Genomic DNA, 23,187 nt, shown 5'->3' with positions numbered 1-23,187 from the left:
ATTTTTGCTATAAACCTGAGATCTTTCTGAGATACTATCTCACAGACTTCTTATGAATGAGGAACTCTGAAATTGTCACATTCCAATTTGTACGTCCTTAAAACTCTGCTGGTTATTCAAATGGGCAGATTCTTTTTTAAATTCCTTTCTGTCTCGAGTTGTAGTTATATTGATACAGAGGCATAATTGTTGAATGATATATATTGGTTTGATTGAAATATGTTCGTAGAGGTGGTGATAGGCTTTCTGTGTCTATCTGAGAGCAAGGACCGGTTAACGTCTTTTTCCAAGAGCAGTTTGTTGTGAAAGGTATCAGGCAAAGGAGTATGTATTGTGATGTGGTTCTCTGACTGCTTCTGTCCACTTGCCAAAAGTTCCAAGGCCCTATGATAGCACAAAAACGGAAAGATTGAAGTGGTGGGTGCCGGAGGTTTAAAATGGTCGGTTTAATTAAAGACAGAAAAGTGAAACGAATGACTGCAGAAATACTGTATGTGGCCATGAACTGAGATGAAAGGATGATTTTGGAACTCTGTCTTGCAGATTACCCTCAATGCCGCAATGGATAGGGCACTACTCTCACAGACCAGGGTGTGTAAGTTTAAGTCTATCTGAGGTGCACACCCTGAACTAATACATTTTTGCTGAAACCTAATCATATTGTTTACTCTTCCTCGTAGCAGCTTGCCAGGGTGATAGTATATTGCAACAGAACCATTCCACTTCTTCACTGAAAAGAGTCATGCTGGTTACCCAAATGTGCAGCGTGTCATTTTATACAACTTTCTTTATTGAAATTAAACTTGGACTCACTTGAAATATTCTCTTTCAAAATGAATGTTTTGAGCTGCTTTGAATTTTATTTCTAGAGGTGGTGACAGGCTTTCAGATACGTGCTTAGGTCAAGGCCCTGTTCATGTCACTTGTATAAGCTAATTCAGGGAGCAAATTAGCAAGTCAAGAAATGGGAAGTCTGAACTACTGTCAAAGCAGTTTCATTCTCTTTTCAAATAATCCAAAAATACCATTGCAGCATAAAACAGAGTATTCAATAAAAGAAGAAAGGAGGATTAACGGCAAAAAAGCACAGCATAAGATATGAAACTTTGGAAATTATCTAGATATTGTTTGAAAAAACTCCTTTGATGGAAAGAAGATGAAGAACGGTATGGGATCCTGTCCTGCGCACCTGTAATTGATATGTTCCACATCCATTCATACCACCTAACCCTAAACACCCAAACATATTGCAGTCAGTGACCATGTGGCCTAATGGATTAGGCGTCTGACTTCGGATCAGAATATTGAGGGTTCGAGTCCCTTCATGGTTGACTCTTTTTCTCACAGCACCCAACTTATCTTTACATACAAACTGGAAACACACTCTTACAATACTCCTTTCACTCTCACTCATTAAGAAAGCCCAATGCAAACTGCACAATCAGTCACGTTATGCCTTCAGCATTGCTACTTTTCTGTCTTTCTGCCATACCAAAGTACCTCTTCATAAATGCCATGGATATGCAATACGTATACAACAATATGACATGGCACAATCATTCTGAACAGAACTGTGGGTAGATTCAGTGCAGGGAGTGTGTGCGTGCAGAAAGCAGAAACTATGCATGGGTAGAAGCTCTATGATTTTCTCCAGGAATAATGCAAATTGTCCCTCAGAAAAAGTATAGTACTAGAGAAGAATCATAAAGGATTGACACAATTGCTGCCTTTGCTGTTGCCCCAGTTGTGTAATCTGTCAAGGACTCGTCTCTTGCAGATTGAGGCACCTAGTTGTAATTGTGTGGTAAAAATCACCCTTACAACAATTTTTGCTATAAACTTAAGATCTTTCTGAGATTCTATCTCACAGACTTCTTATGAATGAGGAACTCTGAAATTGTCACATTCCAATTTGTACGTCCTTAAAACTCTGCTGGTTATTCAAATGGGCAGATTGTTTTTTAAATTCCTTTCTGTCTCGAGTTGTAGTTATATTGATACAGAGGCATAATTGTTGAATGATATATATTGGTTTGATTGAAATATGTTCGTAGAGGTGGTGATAGGGTTTCTGTGTCTGTCTGAGAGCAAGGACCGGTTAACGTGTTTTTCCAAGAGCAGTTTGTTGTGAAAGGTATCAGGCAAAGGAGTATGTATTGTGATGTGGTTCTCTGACTGCTTCTGTCCACTTGCCAAAAGTTCCAAGGCCCTATGATAGCACAAAAACGGTAAGATTGAAGTGGTGGGTGCCAGAGGTTTAAAATGGTCAGTTAAATTAAAGACAGAAAAGTGAAACGAATGACTGCAGAAATACTGTATGTGGCCATGAACTGAGATGAAAGGATGATTTTGGAACTCTGTCTTGCAGATTACCCTCAATGCCGCAATGGATAGGGCACTACTCTCACAGACCAGGGTGTGTAAGTTTAAGTCTATCTGAGGTGCATACCCTGAACTAATACATTTTTGCTGAAACCTAATCATATTGTTTACTCTTCCTCGTAGCAGCTTGCCAGGGTGATAGTATATTGCAACAGAACCATTCCACTTCTTCACTGAAAAGAGTCATGCTGGTTACCCAAATGTGCAGCGTGTCATTTTATACAACTTTCTTTATTGAAATTAAACTTGGACTCACTTGAAATATTCTCTTTCAAAATGAATGTTTTGAGCTGCTGTGAATTTTATTTCTAGAGGTGGTGACAGGCTTTCAGGTACGTGCTTAGGTCAAGGCCCTGTTCATGTCACTTGTATAAGCTAATTCAGGGAGCAAATTAGCAAGTCAAGAAATGGGAAGTCTGAACTACTGTCAAAGCAGTTTCATTCTCTTTTCAAATAATCCAAAAATACCATTGCAGCATAAAACAGAGTATTCAATAAAAGAAGAAAGGAGGATTAACGGCAAAAAAGCACAGCATAAGATATGAAACTTTGGAAATTATCTAGATATTGTTTGAAAAAACTCCTTTGATGGAAAGAAGATGAAGAACGGTATGGGATCCTGTCCTGCGCACCTGTAATTGATATGTTCCACATCCAATCATACACCTAACCCTAAACACCCAAACATATTGCAGTCAGTGACCATGTGGCCTAATGGATAAGGCGTCTGACTTCGGATCAGAAGATTGAGGGTTCGAGTCCCTTCATGGCTGAGTCTTTCTCTCACAGCACCCAACTTATCTTTACATACAAACTGGAAAGACACTCTTACAATACTCCTTTCACTCTCACTCATTAAGACAGCCCAATGCAAACTGCACAATCAGTCACGTTATGCCTTCAGCGTTGCTACTTTTCTGTCTTTCTGCTATACCAAAGTACCTCTTCATAAACACCACAGATATGCAATACGTATACAACAATATGACACAGCACAATCATTCTGAACAGAACTGTGGGTAGATTCAGTGCAGGGAGTGTGTGCGTGCAGAAAGCAGAAACTATGCATGGGTAGAAGCTCTATGATTTTCTCCAGGAATAATGCAAATTGTCGCTCAGAAAAATTATAGTACTAGAGAAGAATCATAAAGGATTGACACAATTGCTGCCTTTGCTGTTGCCCCAGTTGTGTAATCTGTCAAGGACTGGTCTCTTGCAGATTGAGGCACCTAGTTGCAATTGTGTGGTAAAAATCACCCTTACAACCATTTTTGCTATAAACTTGAGATCTTTATGAGATTCTATCTCACAGACTTCTTATGAATGAGGAACTCTGAAATTGTCACATTCCAATTTGTACGTCCTTAAAACTCTGCTGGTTATTCAAATGGGCAGATTGTTTTTTAAATTCCTTTCTGTCTCGAGTTGTAGTTATATTGATACAGAGGCAGAATTGTTGAATGATATATATTGGTTTGATTGAAATATGTTCGTAGAGGTGGTGATAGGCTTTCTGTGTCTGTCTGAGAGCAAGGACCGGTTAACGTCTTTTTCCAAGAGCAGTTTGTTGTGAAAGGTATCAGGCAAAGGAGTATGTATTGTGATGTGGTTCTCTGACTGCTTCTGTCCACTTGCCAAAAGTTCCAAGGCCCTATGATAGCACAAAAACGGAAAGATTGAAGTGGTGGGTGCCGGAGGTTTAAAATGGTCAGTTTAATTAAAGACAGAAAAGTGAAACGAATGACAGCAGAAATACTGTATGTGGCCATGAACTGAGATGAAAGGATGATTTTGGAACTCTGTCTTGCAGATTACCCTCAATGCCGCAATGGATAGGGCACTACTCTCACAGACCAGGGTGTGTAAGTTTAAGTCTATCTGAGGTGCACACCCTGAACTAATACATTTTTGCTGAAACCTAATCATATTGTTTACTCTTCCTCGTAGCAGCTTGCCAGGGTGATAGTATATTGCAACAGAACCATTCCACTTCTTCACTGAAAAGAGTCATGCTGGTTACCCAAATGTGCAGCGTGTCATTTTATGCAGCTTTCTTTATTGAAATTAAACTTGGACTCACTTGAAATATTCTCTTTCAAAATGAATGTTTTGAGCTGCTGTGAATTTTATTTCTAGAGGTGGTGACAGGCTTTCAGGTACGTGCTTAGGTCAAGGCCCTGTTCATGTCACTTGTATAAGCTAATTCAGGGAGCAAATTAGCAAGTCAAGAAATGGGAAGTCTGAACTACTGTCAAAGCAGTTTCATTCTCTTTTCAAATAATCCAAAAATACCATTGCAGCATAAAACAGAGTATTCAATAAAAGAAGAAAGGAGGATTAACGGCAAAAAGGCACAGCATAAGATATGAAACTTTGGAAATTATCAAGATATTGTTTGAAAAAACTCCTTTGATGGAAAGAAGATGAAGAACGGTATGGGATCCTGTCCTGCGCACCTGTAATTGATATGTTCCACATCCATTCAAACCACCTAACCCTAAACACCCGAACATATTGCAGTCAGTGACCATGTGGCCTAATGGATAAGGCGTCTGACTTCGGATCAGAAGATTGAGGGTTCGAGTCCCTTCATGGTTGAGTCTTTCTCTCACAGCACCCAACTTATCTTCACATACAAACTGGAAATTCACTCTTATAATACTCCTTTCACTCTCACTCATTAAGACAGCCCAATGCAAACTGCACAGTCAGTCACGTTATGCCTTCGGCATTGCTACTTTTCTGTCTTTCTGCTATACCAACGTACCTCTTCATAAATGCCACGGATATGTAATACGTATACAACAATATGACATAGCACAATCATTCTGAACAGAACTGTGGGTAGATGCAGTGCAGGGAGTGTGTGCGTGCAGAAAGCAGAAACTATGCATGGGTAGAAGCTCTATGATTTTCTCCAGGAATAATGCAAATTGTCGCTCAGAAAAAGTATAGTACTAGAGAAGAATCATAAAGGATTGACACAATTGCTGCCTTTGCAGTTGCCCCAGTTGTGTAATCTGTCAAGGACTGGTCTCTTGCAGATTGAGGCACCTAGTTGCAATTGTGTGGTAAAAATCACCCTTACAACCATTTTTGCTATAAACTTGAGATCTTTCTGAGATTCTATCTCACAGACTTCTTATGAATGAGGAACTCTGAAATTGTCACATTCCAATTTGTACGTCCTTAAAACTCTGCTGGTTATTCAAATGGGCAGATTGTTTTTTAAATTCCTTTCTGTCTCGAGTTGTAGTTATATTGATACAGAGGCATCATTGTTGAATGATATATATTGGTTTGATTGAAATATGTTCGTAGAGGTGGTGATAGGCTTTCTGTGTCTGTCTGAGAGCAAGGACCGGTTAACGTGTTTTTCCAAGAGCAGTTTGTTGTGAAAGGTATCAGGCAAAGGAGTATGTATTGTGATGTAGTTCTCTGACTGCTTCTGTCCACTTGCCAAAAGTTCCAAGTCCCTATGATAGCACAAAAACAGAAAGATTGAAGTGGTGGGTGCCGGAGGTTTAAAATGGTCAGTTTAATTAAAGACAGAAAAGTGAAACGAATGACTGCAGAAATACTGTATGTGGCCATGAACTGAGATGAAAGGATGATTTTGGAACTCTGTCTTGCAGATTACCCTCAATGCCGCAATGGATAGGGCACTACTCTCACAGACCAGGGTGTGTAAGTTTAAGTCTATCTGAGGTGCACACCCTGAACTAATACATTTTTGCTGAAACCTAATCATATTGTTTACTCTTCCTCGTAGCAGCTTGCCAGGGTGATAGTATATTGCAACAGAATCATTCCACTTCTTCACTGAAAAGAGTCATGCTGGTTACCCAAATGTGCAGCGTGTCATTTTATACAGCTTTCTTTATTGAAATTAAACTTGGACTCACTTGAAATATTCTCTTTCAAAATGAATGTTTTGAGCTGCTGTGAATTTTATTTCTAGAGGTGGTGACAGGCTTTCAGGTACGTGCTTAGGTCAAGGCCCTGTTCATGTCACTTGTATAAGCTAATTCAGGGAGCAAATTAGCAAGTCAAGAAATGGGAAGTCTGAACTACTGTCAAAGCAGTTTCATTCTCTTTTCAAATAATCCAAAAATACCATTGCAGCATAAAACAGAGTATTCAATAAAAGAAGAAAGGAGGATTAACGGCAAAAAAGCACAGCATAAGATATGAAACTTTGGAAATTATCTAGATATTGTTTGAAAAAACTCCTTTGATGGAAAGAAGATGAAGAACGGTATGGGATCCTGTCCTGCGCACCTGTAATTGATATGTTCCACATCCATTCATACCACCTAACCCTAAACACCCAAACATATTGCAGTCAGTGACCATGTGGCCTAATGGATAAGGCGTCTGACTTCGGATCAGAACATTGAGGGTTCGAGTCCCTTCATGGTTGAGTCTTTTTCTCACAGCACCCAACTTATCTTCACATACAAACTGGAAACACACTCTTACAATACTCCTTTCACTCTCACTCATTAGGAAAGCCGAATGCAAACTGCACAATCAGTCACGTTATGCCATCAGCATTGCTACTTTTCTGTCTTTCTGCCATACCAAAGTACCTCTTCATAAATCCCACGGATATGCAATACGTATGCAACAATATGACACGGCACAATCATTCTGAACATAACTGTGGGTAGATGCAGTGCAGGGAGTGTGTGTGCGTGCAGAAAGCAGAAACTATGCATGCATAGAAGGTCTATGATTTTCTCCAGGAATAATGCAAATTGTCCCTCAGAAAAAGTATAGTACTGGAGAAGAATCATAAAGGATTGACACAATTGCTGCCTTTGCTGTTGCCCCAATTGTGTGATCTGTCAAGGACTGGTCTCTTGCAGATTGAGGCAACTAGTTGCAAATGTGTGGTATAAATTACCCTTACAACCATTTTTGCTATAAACTTGAGATCTTTCTGAGATACTATCTCACAGACTTCTTATGAATGAGGAACTCTGAAATTGTCACATTCAATTTGTACATCCTTAAAACTCTGCTGGTTATTCAAATGGGCAGATTGTTTTTTAAATTCCTTTCTGTCTCGAGTTGGAGTTATATTGATACAGAGGCATAATTGTTGAATGATATATATTGGTTTGATTGAAATATGTTCGTAGAGGTGGTGATAGGCTTTCTGTGTCTGTCTGAGAGCAAGGAACGGTTAACGTCTTTTTCCAAGAACAGTTTGTTGTGAAAGGTATCAGGCAAAGGAGTATGTATTGTCATGTGGTTCTCTGATTGCTTCTGTCCACTTGCCAAAAGTTCCAAGGCCCTATTATAACATAAAAACGGTAACATTGAAGTGGTGGGTGGTGGAGGTTAAAAATGGTCAGTTTAATTAAAGACAGAAAAGTGAAACGAATGACTGCAGAAATATTCTATGTGGCCATCAACTGAGATGAAAGGATGATTTTGGAACTCAGTCTTGCAGATTATCCTCAATGCCGTAATGGATAGGGCACTACTCTCACAGACCAGGGTGTGTAAGTTTAAGTCTATCTGAGGTGCACACCCTGAACTAATACATTTTTGCTGAAACCTAATCATATTGTTTACTCTTCCTCATAGCAGCTTGCCAGGGTGATAGTATATTGCAACAGAACCATTCCACTTCTTCACTGAAAAGAGTCATGCTGGTTACCCAAATGTGCAGCGTGTCATTTTATACAGCTTTCTTTATCGAAATGAAACTTGGATTCACTTGAAATATTCTCTTTCAAAATGATTGTTTTGAGCTGCTGTGAATTTTATTTCTAGAGGTGGTGACAGGCTTTGAGGTACGTGCTTAGGTCAAGGCCCTGTTCATGTCACTTGTATGAGCTAATTCAAGGAGCAAATTAGCAAGTCAAGAAATGGGAAATCTGAACTACTGTCAAAGCAGTTTCATTCTATTTTCAAATAATCCAAAAATACCATTGCAGCATAAAACAGAGTATTCAATAAAAGAAGAAAGGAGGATTAACGGCAAAAAGGCACATCATAAGATATGAAACTTTGGAAATTATCAAGATATTGTTTGAAAAAACTCCTTTGATGGAAAGAAGATGAAGAACGTTATGGGATCCTGTCCTGCGCACCTGTAATTGATATGTTCCACATCCATTCATACCTCCTAACCCTAAACACCCAAACATAGTGCAATCAGTGACCATTTGGCCTAATGGATAAGGTGTCTGACTTCGGATCAGAAGATTGAAGGATCGAGTCCGTTCACGGTTGAGTCTTTTTCTCACAGCACCCAACTTATCTTTACATACAAACTGGAAACACACTCTTACAATACTCCTTTCACTCTCACTCATTAAGAAAGCCCAATGCAAACTGCACAATCAGTCACGTTATGCCTTCAGCATTGCTACTTTTCTGTCTTTCTGCCATACCAAAGTACCTCTTCATAAATGCCACGGATATGCAATACGTATACAACAATATGACATGGCACAATCATTCTGAACAGAACTGTGGGTAGATTCAATGCAGGGAGTGTGTGCGTGCAGAAAGCAGAAACTATGCATGGGTAGAAGCTCTATGATTTTCTCCAGGAATAATGCAAATTGTCCCTCAGAAAAAGTATAGTACTAGAGAAGAATCATAAAGGATTGACACAATTGCTGCCTTTGCTGTTGCCCCAGTTGTGTAATCTGTCAAGGACTGGTCTCTTGCAGATTGAGGCACCTAGTTGCAATTGTGTGGTAAACATCACCCTTACAACCATTTTTGCTATAAACTTGAGATCTTTCTGAGATACTATCTCACAGACTTCTTATGAATGAGGAACTCTGAAATTGTCACATTCCAATTTGTACGTCCTTAAAACTATGCTGGTTATTCAAATGGGCAGATTGTTTTTTAAATTCCTTTCTGTCTCTAGTTGTAGTTATATTGATACAGAGGCATAATTGTTGAATGATATATATTGGTTTGATTGAAATATGTTCGTAGAGGTGGTGATAGGCTTTCAGTGTCTGTCTGAGAGCAAGGACCGGTTAACGTCTTTTTCTAAGAACAGTTTGTTGTGAAAGGTATCAGGCAAAGGAGTATGTATTGTCATGAGGTTCTCTGACTGCTACTGTCCACTTGCCAAAAGTTCCAAGGCCCTATTATAACATAAAAATGGTAACATTGAAGTAGTGGGTGGTGGAGGTTTAAAATGGTCAGTTTAATTAAAGACAGAAAAGTGAAACGAATGACTGCAGAAATACTCTGGCCCATATTTATACTTTTTGACGCAAAACTGCGCTAACTCAGTTTTGCGTCAAAAAAATTAGCGCCGGCTAACGCCATTCTGAAGCGCCATGTGGGCGCCGTATTTATTGAATGACATTAGCCGGCGTTAGCCGGCGGCGCTGTCTGGTGTGCGTTAAAAAAAACGACGTACACCAGACAGCGCCGGCGTAGGGGAAAATGGAGCTTGGGCGTCAAGAAATGGGGCAAGTCAGGTTGAGGCAATTTTTTCGCCACAACCCGATTTGCGCCATTTTTTTTCACTCCCAACCCCCATAGAAATGACTCCTGTCTTAGCAAAGACAGGAGTCATGCCCCCTTGCCCAATGGCCATGCCCAGGGGACTTATGTCCCCTGGGCATGGTCATTGGGCATAGTGGCATGTAGGCGGGCACAAATCAGGCCCCCCTATGCCACAAAAAAAAAAAAAAAAACACTTACCTGAACTTACCTTAATGTCCCTGGGATGGGTCCCTCCAGCCTTGGGTGTCCTCCTGGGGTGGGCAAGGGTGACAGGGGGTGTCCCTGGGGGCATGGGAGGGCACCTCTGGGCTCCTTCAGAGCCCACAGGTCCCTTAACGCCTGCCTTGTGCAGGCGCAAAAAAACGGCGCAAAAGCGGCCTTACGTCATTTTTTTTGACCCGCCCACTCCCGGGCGTGAATTTTGCCCGGGAGTATAAATCCGACGCACATGCCTCGGAGTCGATTTTTTAGACGTGAACGCCTACCTTGCATCTCATTAACGCAAAGTAGGTGTCCACGCTAAAAAATGACGCAAACTCCATGGACTTTGGCGCTAGATGCGTCTAACGCCAAAGTATAAATATGGAGTTAGTTTTGCGTCGAAATTGTGTAAAAAAAAACGACGCAATTCCGGCGCAAACGGAGTATAAATATGCCCCTCTATGTGGCCATGAACTGAGATGAAAGGATGATTTTGGAACTCTGTCTTGCAGATTACCCTCAATGCCGCAATGGATAGGGCAGTATTCTCACAGACCAGGGTGTGTAAGTTTAAGTCTATCTGAGGTGCACACCCTTAACTAATATATTTTTGCTGAAACCTAATCATATTGTTTACTCTTCCTCGTAGGAGCTTGCCAGGGTGATAGTATATTGCAACAGAACCATTCCACTTCTTCACTGAAAAGAGTCATGCTGGTTACCCAAATTTGCAGCGTGTCATTTTATACAGCTTTCTTTATTGAAATTAAACTTAGACTCACTTGAAATATTCTCTATCAAAATGATTGTTTTGAGCTGCTGTGAATTTTATTTCTACAGGTGGTGAGAGGCTTTCAGGTACGTGCTTAGGTCAAGGCCCTGTTCATGTCACTTGTATAAGCTAATTCACGGAGCAAATTAGCAAGTCAAGAAATGGGAAGTCTGAACTACTGTCAAAGCAGTTTCATTCTCTTTTCAAATAATCCAAAAATACCATTGCAGCATAAAACAGAGTATTCAATAAAAGAAGAAAGGAGGATTAACGGCAAAAAAGCACATCATAAGATATGAAACTTTGGAAATTATCAAGATATTGTTTGAAAAAACTCCTTTGATGGAAAGAAGATGAAGAACGGTATGGGATCCTGTCCTGCGCACCTGTAATTGATATGTTCCACATCCAATCATACCACCTAACCCTAAACACCCAAACATATTGCAGTCAGTGACCATGTGGCCTAATGGATAAGGCGTCTGACTTCAGATCAGAAGAGTGAGGGTTCGAGTCCCTTTATGGTTGAGTCCTTTTCTCACTGCACCCAACTTATCTTTACATACAAACTGGAGGCACACTCTTACAATACTCCTTTCACTCTCACTCATTAAGAAAGCCCAATGCAAACTGCACAATCAGTCACGTTATGCCTTCAGCATTGCTACTTTTCTGTCTTCTGCCATACCAAAGTACCTCTTCATAAATGCCACGGATATGCAATACGTATACAACAATATGACATGGCACAATCATTCTCAACAGAACTGTGGGTAGATTCAGTGCAGGGAGTGTGTGCGTGCAGAAAGTAGAAACTATGCATGGGTAGAAGCTCTATGATTTTCTCCAGGAATAATGCAAATTGTCCCTCAGAAAAAGTATAGTACTAGAGAAGAATCATAAAGGATTGACACAATTGCTGCCTTTGCTGTTGCCCCAGTTGTGTAATCTGTCAAGGACTGGTCTCTTGCAGATTGAGGCACCTAGTTGCAATTGTGTGGTAAAAATCACCCTTACAACCATTTTTGCTATAAACTTGAGATCTTTCTGAGATACTATCTCACAGACTTCTTATGAATGAGGAACTCTGAAATTGTCACATTCCAATTTGAACGTCCTTAAAACTATGCTGGTTATTCAAATCAGCAGATTGTTTTTTAAATTCCTTTCTGTCTCGAGTTGTAGTTATTTTGATACAGAGGCATAATTGTTGAATGATATATATTGGTTTGATTGAAATATGTTCGTAGAGGTGGTGATAGGCTTTCTGTGTCTGTCTGAGAGCAAGGACCGGTTAACGTCTTTTTCTAAGAACAGTTTGTTGTGAAAGGTATCAGGCAAAGGAGTATGTATTGTTATGAGGTTCTCTGACTGCTTCTGTCCACTTGCCAAAAGTTCCAAGGCCCTATTATAACATAAATACGGTAACCTTGAAGTGGTGGGAGGTGGAGGTTTAAAATGGTCAGTTTAATTAAAGACAGAAAAGTGAAACGAATGACTGCAGAAATACTCTATGTGGCCATGAACTGAGATGAAAGGATGATTTTGGAACTCTGTCTTGCAGATTACCCTCAATGCCGCAATGGATAGGGCACTACTCTCACAGACCAGGGTGTGTAAGTTTAAGTCTATCTGAGGTGCACACCCTGAACTAATGCATTTTTGCTGAAACCTAATCATATTGTTTACTCTTCCTCGTAGCAGCTTGCCAGGGTGATAGTATATTGCAACAGAACCATTCCACTTCTTCACTGAAAAGAGTCATGCTGGTTACCCAAATGTGCAGCGTGTCATTTTATACAGCTTTCTTTATTGAAATTAAACTTGGACTCACTTGAAATATTCTCTTTCAAAATGAATGTTTTGAGCTGCTGTGAATTTTATTTCTAGAGGTGGTGACAGGCTTTCAGGTACGTGCTTAGATCAAGACCCTGTTCATGTCACTTGTATAAGCTAATTCAGGGAGAAAATTAGCAAGTCAAGAAATGGGAAGTCTGAACTACTGTCAAAGCAGTTTCATTCTCTTTTCAAATAATCCAAAAATACCATTGCAGCATAAAACAGAGTATTCAATAAAAGAAGAAAGGAGGATTAACGGCAAAAAAGCACATCATAAGATATGAAACTTTGGAAATTATCTAGATATTGTTTGAAAAAACTCCTTTGATGGAAAGAAGATGAAGAACGGTATGGGATCCTGTCCTGCGAACCTGTAATTGATATGTTCCACATCCATTCATACCACCTAACCCTAAACACCCAAACATATTGCAGTCAGTGACCATGTGGCCTAATGGATAAGGGGTCTGATGTCGGATCAGAAGATTGAGGGTTCGAGTCCCTTCGTGGTTGAGTCTTTTCTTCACAGCACCCAACTTATCTTTACATGCAAACTGGAGGCACACTCTTCCAATACTCCTTTCACTCTCACTCATTAAGAAAGCCCAATACAAACTGCACAATCAGTCACGTTATGCCTTCAGCATTGCTACTTTTCTGTCTTTCTGCCATACCAAAGTACCTCTTCATAAATGCCACGGATATGCAATACGTATGTCACAATATGACACAGCACAATCATTCTTAACAGAACTGCGGGTAGATGCAGTGCAGGGAGTGTGTGCGTGCAGAAAGCAGAAACTATGTATGCGTAGAAGCTCTATGATTCTCTCCAGGAATAATGCAAATTTTCCCTCAGAAAAAATATAGTACTGGAGAAGAATCATAAAGGATTGACACAATTGCTGCCTTTGCTGTTGCCCCCATTGTGTAATCTGTCAAGGACTGGTCTCTTGCAGATTGAGGCACCTAGTTGCAATTGTGTGGTATAAATCACCCTTACAACCATTTTTGCTATAAACTTGAGATCTTTCTGAGATACTATCACACAGACTTCTTTAGAATGAAGAACTCTGAAATTGTCACATTCCAATTTGTACGTCCTTAAAACTCTGCTGGTTATTCAAATGGGCAGATTGTTTTTTAAATTCCTTTCTGTCTCGAGTTGTAGTTATATTGATACAGAGGCATAATTGTTGAATGATATATATTGGTTTGATTGAAATATGTTCGTAGAGGTGGTGATAGGCTTTCTGTGTCTGTCTGAGAGCAAGGACCGGTTAACGTCTTTTTCCAAGAGCAGTTTGTTGTGAAAGGTATCAGGCAAAGGAGTATGTATTGTGAGGTGGTTCTCTGACTGCTTCTGTCCACTTGCCAAAAGTTCCAAGGCCCTATGATAGCACAAAAACGGTAAGATTGAAGTGGTGGCTGCCGGAGGATTAAAATGGTCAGTTTAATTAAAGACAGAAAAGTGAAACGAATGACTGCAGAAATACTGTATGTGGCCATGAGCTGAGATGAAAGGAAGATTTTGGAACTCTGTCTTGCAGATTACCCTCAATGCCGCAATGGATAGGGCACTACTCTCACAGACCAGGGTGTGTAAGTTTAAGTCTATCTGAGGTGCACACCCTGAACTAATACATTTTTGCTGAAACCTAATCATATTGTTTACTCTTCCTCGTAGCAGCTTGCCAGGGTGATAGTATATTGCAACAGAACCATTCCACTTCTTCACTGAAAAGAGTCATGCTGGTTACCCAAATGTGCAGCGTGTCATTTTATACAGCTTTCTTTATTGAAATTAAACTTGGACTCCTTTGAAATATTCTCTTTCAAAATGATTGTTTTGAGCTGTTCTGAATTTTATTTCTAGAGGTGGTGACAGGCTTTCAGGTACGTGCTTAGGTCAAGCCCCTGTTCATGTCACTTGTATAAGCTAAGTCAGGGAGCAAATTAGCAAGTCAAGAAGTGGGAAGTCTGAACTACTGTCAAAGCAGTTTCATTCTCTTTCAAATAATCCAAAAATACCATTGCAGCATAAAACAGGGTATTCAATAAAGAAAGAAAGGAGGATTAACGGCATAAAAGCACATCATAAGATATGAAATTTTGGAAATTATCAAGATATTGTTTGAAAAAACTCCTTTGATGGAAAGAAGATGAAGAACGGTATGGGATCCTGTCCTGCGCACCTGTAATTGATATGTTCCACATCCATTCATACCACCTAATCCTAAACACCCAATTAGTCAGTGACCATGTGGCCTAATGGATAAGGCGTTTTACTTCGGATCAGAAGATTGAGGGTTAGAGTCCCTACATGGTTGAGTCTTTTTCTCACAGCACCCAACTTATCTTTACATACAAACTGGAAACAGACTCTTACAATACTCCTTTCACTCTCACTCATTAAGAAAGCCCAATGCAAACTGCACAATCAGTCGCGTTATGCCTTCAGCATTGCTACTTTTCTGTCTTTCTGCCATACCAAAGTACCTCTTCATAAATGCATCGGATATGCAATACGTATACAACAATATGACATGGCACAATCATTCTGAACAGAACTGTGGGTAGATTCAGTGCAGGGAGTGTGTGCGTGCAGAAAGCAGAAACTATGCATGGGTAGAAGCTCTATGATTTTCTCCAGGAATAATGCAAATTGTCCCTCAGAAAAAGTATAGTACTAGAGAAGAATCATAAAGGATTGACACAATTGCTGCCTTTGCTGTTGCCCCACTTGTGTAATCTGTCAAGGACTGGTCTCTTGCAGATTGAGTCACCTAGTTGCAATTGTGTGGTAAAAATCACCCTTACAACCATTTTTGCTATAAACTTGAGATCTTTCTGAGATACTATCTCACAGACTTCTTATGAATGAGGAACTCTGAAATTGTCACATTCCAATTTGTACGTCCTTAAAACTCTGCTGGTTATTCAAATGGGCAGATTGTTTTTTAAATTCCTTTCTGTCTCGAGTTGTAGTTATATTGATACAGAGGCATAATTGTTGAATGATATATATTGGTTTGATTGAAATATGTTCGTAGAGGTGGTGATAGGCTTTCTGTGTCTGTCTGAGAGCAAGGACCGGTTAACGTCTTTTTCCAAGAGCAGTTTGTTGTGAAAGGTATCAGGCAAAGGAGTATGTATTGTGAGGTGGTTCTCTGACTGCTTCTGTCCACTTGCCAAAAGTTCCAAGGCCCTATGATAGCACAAAAACGGTAAGATTGAAGTGGTGGGTGCCGGAGGATTAAAATGGTCAGTTTAATTAAAGACAGAAAAGTGAAACGAATGACTGCAGAAATACTGTATGTGGCCATGAGCTGAGATGAAAGGAAGATTTTGGAACTCTGTCTTGCAGATTACCCTCAATGCCGCAATGGATAGGGCACTACTCTCACAGACCAGGGTGTGTAAGTTTAAGTCTATCTGAGGTGCACACCCTGAACTAATACATTTTTGCTGAAACCTAATCATATTGTTTACTCTTCCTCGTAGCAGCTTGCCAGGGTGATAGTATATTGCAACAGAACCATTCCACTTCTTCACTGAAAAGAGTCATGCTGGTTACCCAAATGTGCAGCGTGTCATTTTATACAGCTTTCTTTATTGAAATTAAACTTGGACTCCTTTGAAATATTCTCTTTCAAAATGATTGTTTTGAGCTGTTCTGAATTTTATTTCTAGAGGTGGTGACAGGCTTTCAGGTACGTGCTTAGGTCAAGCCCCTGTTCATGTCACTTGTATAAGCTAAGTCAGGGAGCAAATTAGCAAGTCAAGAAGTGGGAAGTCTGAACTACTGTCAAAGCAGTTTCATTCTCTTTCAAATAATCCAAAAATACCATTGCAGCATAAAACAGGGTATTCAATAAAGAAAGAAAGGAGGATTAACGGCATAAAAGCACATCATAAGATATGAAATTTTGGAAATTATCAAGATATTGTTTGAAAAAACTCCTTTGATGGAAAGAAGATGAAGAACGGTATGGGATCCTGTCCTGCGCACCTGTAATTGATATGTTCCACATCCATTCATACCACCTAATCCTAAACACCCAATTAGTCAGTGACCATGTGGCCTAATGGATAAGGCGTCTGACTTTGGATCAGAATATTGAGGGTTTGTGTCCCTTCATGGTTTACTCTTTTTCTCACAGCACCCAACTTATCTTTACATACAAACTGGAAACACACTCTTACAATACTCCTTTCACTCTCACTCATTAAGAAAGCCCAATACAAACTGCACAGTCAGTCACGTTATGCCTTCAGCATTGCTACTTTTCTGTCTTTCTGCCATACCAAAGTACCTCTTCATAAATGCCACGGATATGCAATACGTATGCAACAATATGACACAGCACAATCATTCTTAACAGAACTGTGGTTAGATGCAGTGCAGGGAGTGTGTGCGTGCAGAAAGCAGAAACTATGCATGCGTAGAAACTCTATGATTTTCTCCAGGAATAATGGAAATTGTCCCTCAGAAAAAATATAGTACTGGAGAAGAATCATAAAGGATTGACACAATTGCTGCCTTTGCTGTTGCCCCAATTGTGTAATCTGTCAAGGACTGGTCTCTTGCAGATTGAGGCACCTAGTTGCAATTGTGTGGTATAAATCACCCTTACAACCATTTTTGCTATAAACTTGAGATCTTTCTGAGATTCTATCTCACAGACTTCTTATGAATGAGGAACTCTGAAATTGTCACATTTCAATTTGTACGTCCATAAAACTCTGCTGGTTATTCAAATGGGCAGATTGTTTTTTAAATTCCTTTCTGTCTCGAGTTGTAGTTATATTGATACAGAGGCATAATTGTTGAATGATATATATTGGTTTGAGTGAAATATGTTCGTAGAGGTGGTGATAGGCTTTCTGTGTCTGTCTGAGAGCAAGGACCGGTTAACGTCTTTTTCTAAGAACAGTTTGTTGTGAAAGGCATCAGGCAAAGGAGTATGTATTGTGATGTGGTTCTCTGACTGCTTCTGTCCACTTGCCAAAAGTTCCAAGGCCCTATGATAGCACAAAAACGGTAAGATTGAAGTGGTGGGTGCCGGAGGTTTAAAATGGTCAGTTTAATTAAAGACAGAAAAGTGAAACGACTGAGTGCAGAAATACTGTATGTGGCAATGAACTGAGATGAAAGGATGATTTTGGAACTCTGTCTTGCAGATTACCCTCAATGCCGCAATGGATAGGGCACTACTCTCACAGACCAGGGTGTGTAAGTTTAAGTCTATCTGAGGTGCACACCCTGAACTAATACATTTTTGCTGAAACCTAATCATATTGTTTACTCTTCCTCGTAGCAGCTTGCCAGGGTGATAGTATATTCCAACAGAACCATTCCACTTCTTCACTGAAAAGAGTCATGCTGGTTACCCAAATGTGCAGCGTGTCATTTTATACAGCTTTCTTTATTGAAATTAAACTTGGACTCACTTGAAATATTCTCTTTCAAAATGAATGTTTTGAGCTGCTGTGAATTTTATTTCTAGAGGTAGTGACAGGCTTTCAGGTACGTGCTTAGGTCAAGGCCCTGTTCATGTCACTTGTATAAGCTAATTCAGGGAGCAAATTAGCAAGTCAAGAAATGGGAAGTCTGAACTAATGTCAAAGCAGTTTCATTCTCTTTTCAAATAATCCAAAAATACGATTGCAGCATAAAACAGAGTATTCAATAAAAGAAGAAAGGAGGATTAACGGCAAAAAAGCGCAGCATAAGATATGAAACTTTGGAAATTATCTAGATATTGTTTGAAAAAACTCCTTTGATGGAAAGAAGATGAAGAACGGTATGGGATCCTGTCCTGCGCACCTGTAATTGATAATTCCACATCCATTCATACCACCTAACCCTAAACACCCAAACATATTGCAGTCAGTGACCATGTGGCCTAATGGATAAGGCGTCTGACTTCTGATCAAAAGATTGAGTGTTTGAGTCCCTTCATGGTTGAGTCTTTTTCTCACAGCACCCAACTTATCTTTACATACAAACTGGAAACACACTCTTACAATACTCCTTTCACTCTCACTCATTAAGAAAGCCCAATGCAAACTGCACAATCAGTCACGTTATACCTTCAGCATTGCTACTTTTCTGTCTTTCTGCCATACCAAAGTACCTCTTCATAAATGCCACGGATATGCAATACGTATACAACAATATGACACAGCACAATCATTCTTAACAGAACTGTGGGTAGATGCAGTGCAGGGAGTGTGTGCGTGCAGAAAGCAGAAACTATGCATGCGTAGAAGCTCTATGATTTTCTCCAGGAATAATGCAAATTGTCCCTCAGAAAAAATATAGTACTGGAGAAGAATCATAAAGGATTGACACAATTGTTGCCTTTGCTGTTGCCCCAATTGTGTAATCTGTCAAGGACTGGTCTCTTGCAGATTGAGGCACCTAGTTGCAATTGTGTGGTATAAATCACCCTTACAACCATTTTTGCTATAAATTTGAGATCTTTCTGAGATACTATCTCACAGACTTCTTATGAATGAGGAACTCTGAAATTGTCACATTCCAATTTGTACGTCCTTAAAACTCTGCTGGTTATTCAAATGGGCAGATTGTTTTTTTAATTCCTTTCTGTCTCTAGTTGTAGTTATAATGATACAGAGGCATAATTGTTGAATGATATACATTGGTTTGATTGAAATATGTTCGTAGAGGTGGTGATAGGCTTTCTGTGTCTGTCTGAGAGCAAGGACCGGTTAACGTCTTTTTCCAAGAGCAGTTTGTTGTGAAAGGTATCAGGCAAAGGAGTATGTATTGTGATGTGGTTCTCTGACTGCTTCTGTCCACTTGCCAAAAGTTCCAAGGCCCTATGATAGCACGAAAACGGTAAGATTGAAGTGGTGGGTGCCGGAGGTTTAAAATGGTCAGTTTAATTAAAGACAGAAAAGTGAAACAAATGACTGCAGAAATACTGTATATGGCCATGAACTGAGATGAAAGGATGATTTTGGAACTCTGTCTTGCAGATTACCCTCAATGCCGCAATGGATAGGGCACTACTCTCACAGACCAGGGTGTGTAAGTTTAAGTCTATCTGAGGTGCACACCCTGAACTAATACATTTTTGCTGAAACCTAATCATATTGTTTACTCTTCCTCGTAGCAGCTTGCCAGGGTGATAGTATATTGCAACAGAACCATTCCACTTCTTCACTGAAAAGAGTCATGCTGGTTACCCAAATGTGCAGCGTGTCATTTTATACAGCTTTCTTTATTGAAATTAAACTTGGATCACTTGAAATATTCTCTTTCAAAATGAATGTTTTGAGCTGCTGTGAATTTGATTTCTAGAGGTGGTGACAGGCTTTCAGGTACGTGCTTAGGTCAAGGCCCTGTTCATGTCACTTGTATAAGCTAATTCAGGGAGCAAATTAGCAAGTCAAGAAATGGGAAGTCTGAACTACTGTCAAAGCAGTTTCATTATCTTTTCAAATAATCGAAAAATACCATTGCAGCATAAAACAGAGTATTCAATAAAAGAAGAAAGGAGGATCAACTGCAAAAAAGCACCTCATAAGATATGAAACTTTGGAAATTATCTAGATATTGTTTGAAAAAACTCCTTTGATGAAAAGAAGATGAAGAACGGTATGGGATCCTGTCCTGCGCACCTGTAATTGATATGTTCCACATCCAATCATACACCTAACCCTAAAAACCCAAACATATTGCAGTCAGTGACCATGTGGCCTAAAGGATAAGGCGTCTGACTTCGGATCAGAAGTTTGAGGGTTCGAGTCCCTTCGTGGCTGAGTCGTTTTCTCACAGCACCCAACTTATCTTTACATTCAAACTGGAGGCACACTCTTACAATACTCCTTTCACTCTCACTCATTAAGAAAGCCCAATACAATCAGTCACGTTATACCTTCAGCATTGCTACTTTTCTGTCTTTCTGCCATACCAAAGTACCTCTTCATAAATGCCACGGATATGCAATACGTATACAACAATATGACACAGCACAATCATTCTTAACAGAACTGTGGGTAGATGCAGTGCAGGGAGTGTGTGCGTGCAGAAAGCAGAAACTATGCATGCGTAGAAGCTCTATGATTTTCTCCAGGAATAATGCAAATTGTCCCTCAGAAAAAATATAGTACTGGAGAAGAATCATAAAGGATTGACACAATTGTTGCCTTTGCTGTTGCCCCAATTGTGTAATCTGTCAAGGACTGGTCTCTTGCAGATTGAGGCACCTAGTTGCAATTGTGTGGTATAAATCACCCTTACAACCATTTTTGCTATAAATTTGAGATCTTTCTGAGATACTATCTCACAGACTTCTTATGAATGAGGAACTCTGAAATTGTCACATTCCAATTTGTACGTCCTTAAAACTATGCTGGTTATTCAAATGGGCAGATTGTTTTTTAAATTCCTTTCTGTCTCTAGTTGTAGTTATAATGATACAGAGGCATAATTGTTGAATGATATACATTGGTTTGATTGAAATATGTTCGTAGAGGTGGTGATAGGCTTTCTGTGTCTGTCTGAGAGCAAGGACCGGTTAACGTCTTTTTCCAAGAGCAGTTTGTTGTGAAAGGTATCAGGCAAAGGAGTATGTATTGTGATGTGGTTCTCTGACTGCTTCTGTCCACTTGCCAAAAGTTCCAAGGCCCTATGGTAGCACAAAAACGGTAAGATTGAAGTGGTGGGTGCCGGAGGTTTAAAATTGTCAGTTTAATTAAAGACAGAAAAGTGAAACAAATGACTGCAGAAATACTGTATATGGCCATGAACTGAGATGAAAGGATGATTTTGGAACTCTGTCTTGCAGATTACCCTCAATGCCGCAATGGATAGGGCACTACTCTCACAGACCAGGGTGTGTAAGTTTAAGTCTATCTGAGGTGCACACCCTGAACTAATACATTTTTGCTGAAACCTAATCATATTGTTTACTCTTCCTCGTAGCAGCTTGCCAGGGTGATAGTATATTGCAACAGAACCATTCCACTTCTTCACTGAAAAGAGTCATGCTGGTTACCCAAATGTGCAGCGTGTCATTTTATACAGCTTTCTTTATTGAAATTAAACTTGGATCACTTGAAATATTCTCTTTCAAAATGAATGTTTTGAGCTGCTGTGAATTTTATTTCTAGAGGTGGTGACAGGCTTTCAGGTACGTGCTTAGGTCAAGGCCCTGTTCATGTCACTTGTATAAGCTAATTCAGGGAGCAAATTAGCAAGTCAAGAAATGGGAAGTCTGAACTACTGTCAAAGCAGTTTCATTCTCTTTTCAAATAATCCAAAAATACCATTGCAGCATAAAACAGAGTATTCAATAAAAGAAGAAAGGAGGTTTAACGGCAAAAAAGCACATCATAAGATATGAAACTTTGAAAATTATCAAGATATTGTTTGAAAAAACTCCTTTGATGGAAAGAAGATGAAGAACGGTATGGGATCCTGTCCTGCGCACCTGTAATTGATATGTTAAACATCCATTCATTCCACCTAACCCTAAACACCCAAACATATTGCAGTCAGTGACCATGTGGCCTAATGGATAAGGCATCTGACTTCGGATCAGAAGATTGAGGGTTCGAGTCCCTTCATGGTTGAGACTTTTTCTCACAGCACCCAACTTATCTTTACATACAAACTGGAGGCACACTCTTACAATACTCCTTTCACTCTCACTCATTAGGAAAGCCCAATGCAAAATGCACAATCAGTCACATTATGCCTTCAGCATTGCTACTTTTCTGTCTTTCTGCCATACCAAAGTACCTCTTCATAAAAGCTACGGATATGCAATACGTATGCAACAATATGACATGGCACAATCATTCTGCACAGAACTGTGGGTAGATTCAGTGCAGGGAGTGTGTGTGCGTGCAGAAAGCAGAAACTATGCATGCGTAGAAGCTCTATGATTTTCTCCAGGAATAATGCAAATTGTCCCTCAGAAAAAGTATAGTACTAGAGAAGAATCATAAAGGATTGACACAATTGCTGCCTTTGCTGTTGCCCCAGTTGTGTAATCTGTCAAGGACTGGTCTCTTGCAGATTGAGGCACCTAGTTGCAATTGTGTGGTAAAAATTACCCTTACAACCATTTATTCTACAAACTTGAGATCTTTCTGAAATCAAATCAAATCATTAACATTTATAAAGCGCGCTACTCACCCGTGCGGGTCTCAAGGCGCTAGGGGGGAAAGGGGGGGTTATCGCTGCTCGAACAGCCAAGTCTTTAGGAGTCTCCGGAAAGCGGAGTGGTCCTGGGTGGTCCTGAGGCTGGTGGGGAGGGAGTTCCAGGTCTTGGCCGCCAGGAAGGAGAAAGATCTCCCACCCGCCGTGGAGCGGCGGGTGCGAGGGACGGCAGCAAGTGCGAGGCCAGCGGAGCGGAGGGGGCGGGTGGGGACGTAGAAGCTGAGGCGTCTGTTGAGGTATTCCGGTCCCTTGTTGTGGAGGGCTTTGTGTGCGTGGGTGAGAAGACGGAAGGTGA

The 23,187-nt window shown here is 40.1% G+C and overlaps 5 non-coding genes across 5 annotated transcripts; all 5 read left to right on the top strand.

Moving 5' to 3' along the window:
- The first annotated feature begins 1,258 nt into the window (after positions 1–1,258).
- Positions 1,259–1,331, top strand: TRNAR-UCG (transfer RNA arginine (anticodon UCG)). Its single transcript has one exon. It is a non-coding gene; the product is annotated as a tRNA-Arg (tRNA).
- Positions 1,332–3,082: 1,751 nt separating this feature from the next.
- TRNAR-UCG (transfer RNA arginine (anticodon UCG)) lies at positions 3,083–3,160 on the top strand. The gene has a single exon. It is a non-coding gene; the product is annotated as a tRNA-Arg (tRNA).
- A 1,747-nt stretch (positions 3,161–4,907) lies between these two features.
- Positions 4,908–4,980, top strand: TRNAR-UCG (transfer RNA arginine (anticodon UCG)). The gene has a single exon. It is a non-coding gene; the product is annotated as a tRNA-Arg (tRNA).
- Positions 4,981–6,732: 1,752 nt separating this feature from the next.
- Positions 6,733–6,805, top strand: TRNAR-UCG (transfer RNA arginine (anticodon UCG)). The gene has a single exon. It is a non-coding gene; the product is annotated as a tRNA-Arg (tRNA).
- A 15,422-nt stretch (positions 6,806–22,227) lies between these two features.
- On the top strand, positions 22,228–22,300 carry TRNAR-UCG (transfer RNA arginine (anticodon UCG)). The gene has a single exon. It is a non-coding gene; the product is annotated as a tRNA-Arg (tRNA).
- The last annotated feature ends 887 nt before the right edge of the window (positions 22,301–23,187 follow it).

This window comes from Pleurodeles waltl, chromosome 4_1, assembly GCF_031143425.1.
Source record: "Pleurodeles waltl isolate 20211129_DDA chromosome 4_1, aPleWal1.hap1.20221129, whole genome shotgun sequence".
Classification (NCBI taxonomy): Eukaryota; Metazoa; Chordata; class Amphibia; order Caudata; family Salamandridae; genus Pleurodeles; species Pleurodeles waltl.
Note: the sequence above shows the minus strand (reverse complement) of the source record. Positions and strands in the feature narration are given on the sequence as shown.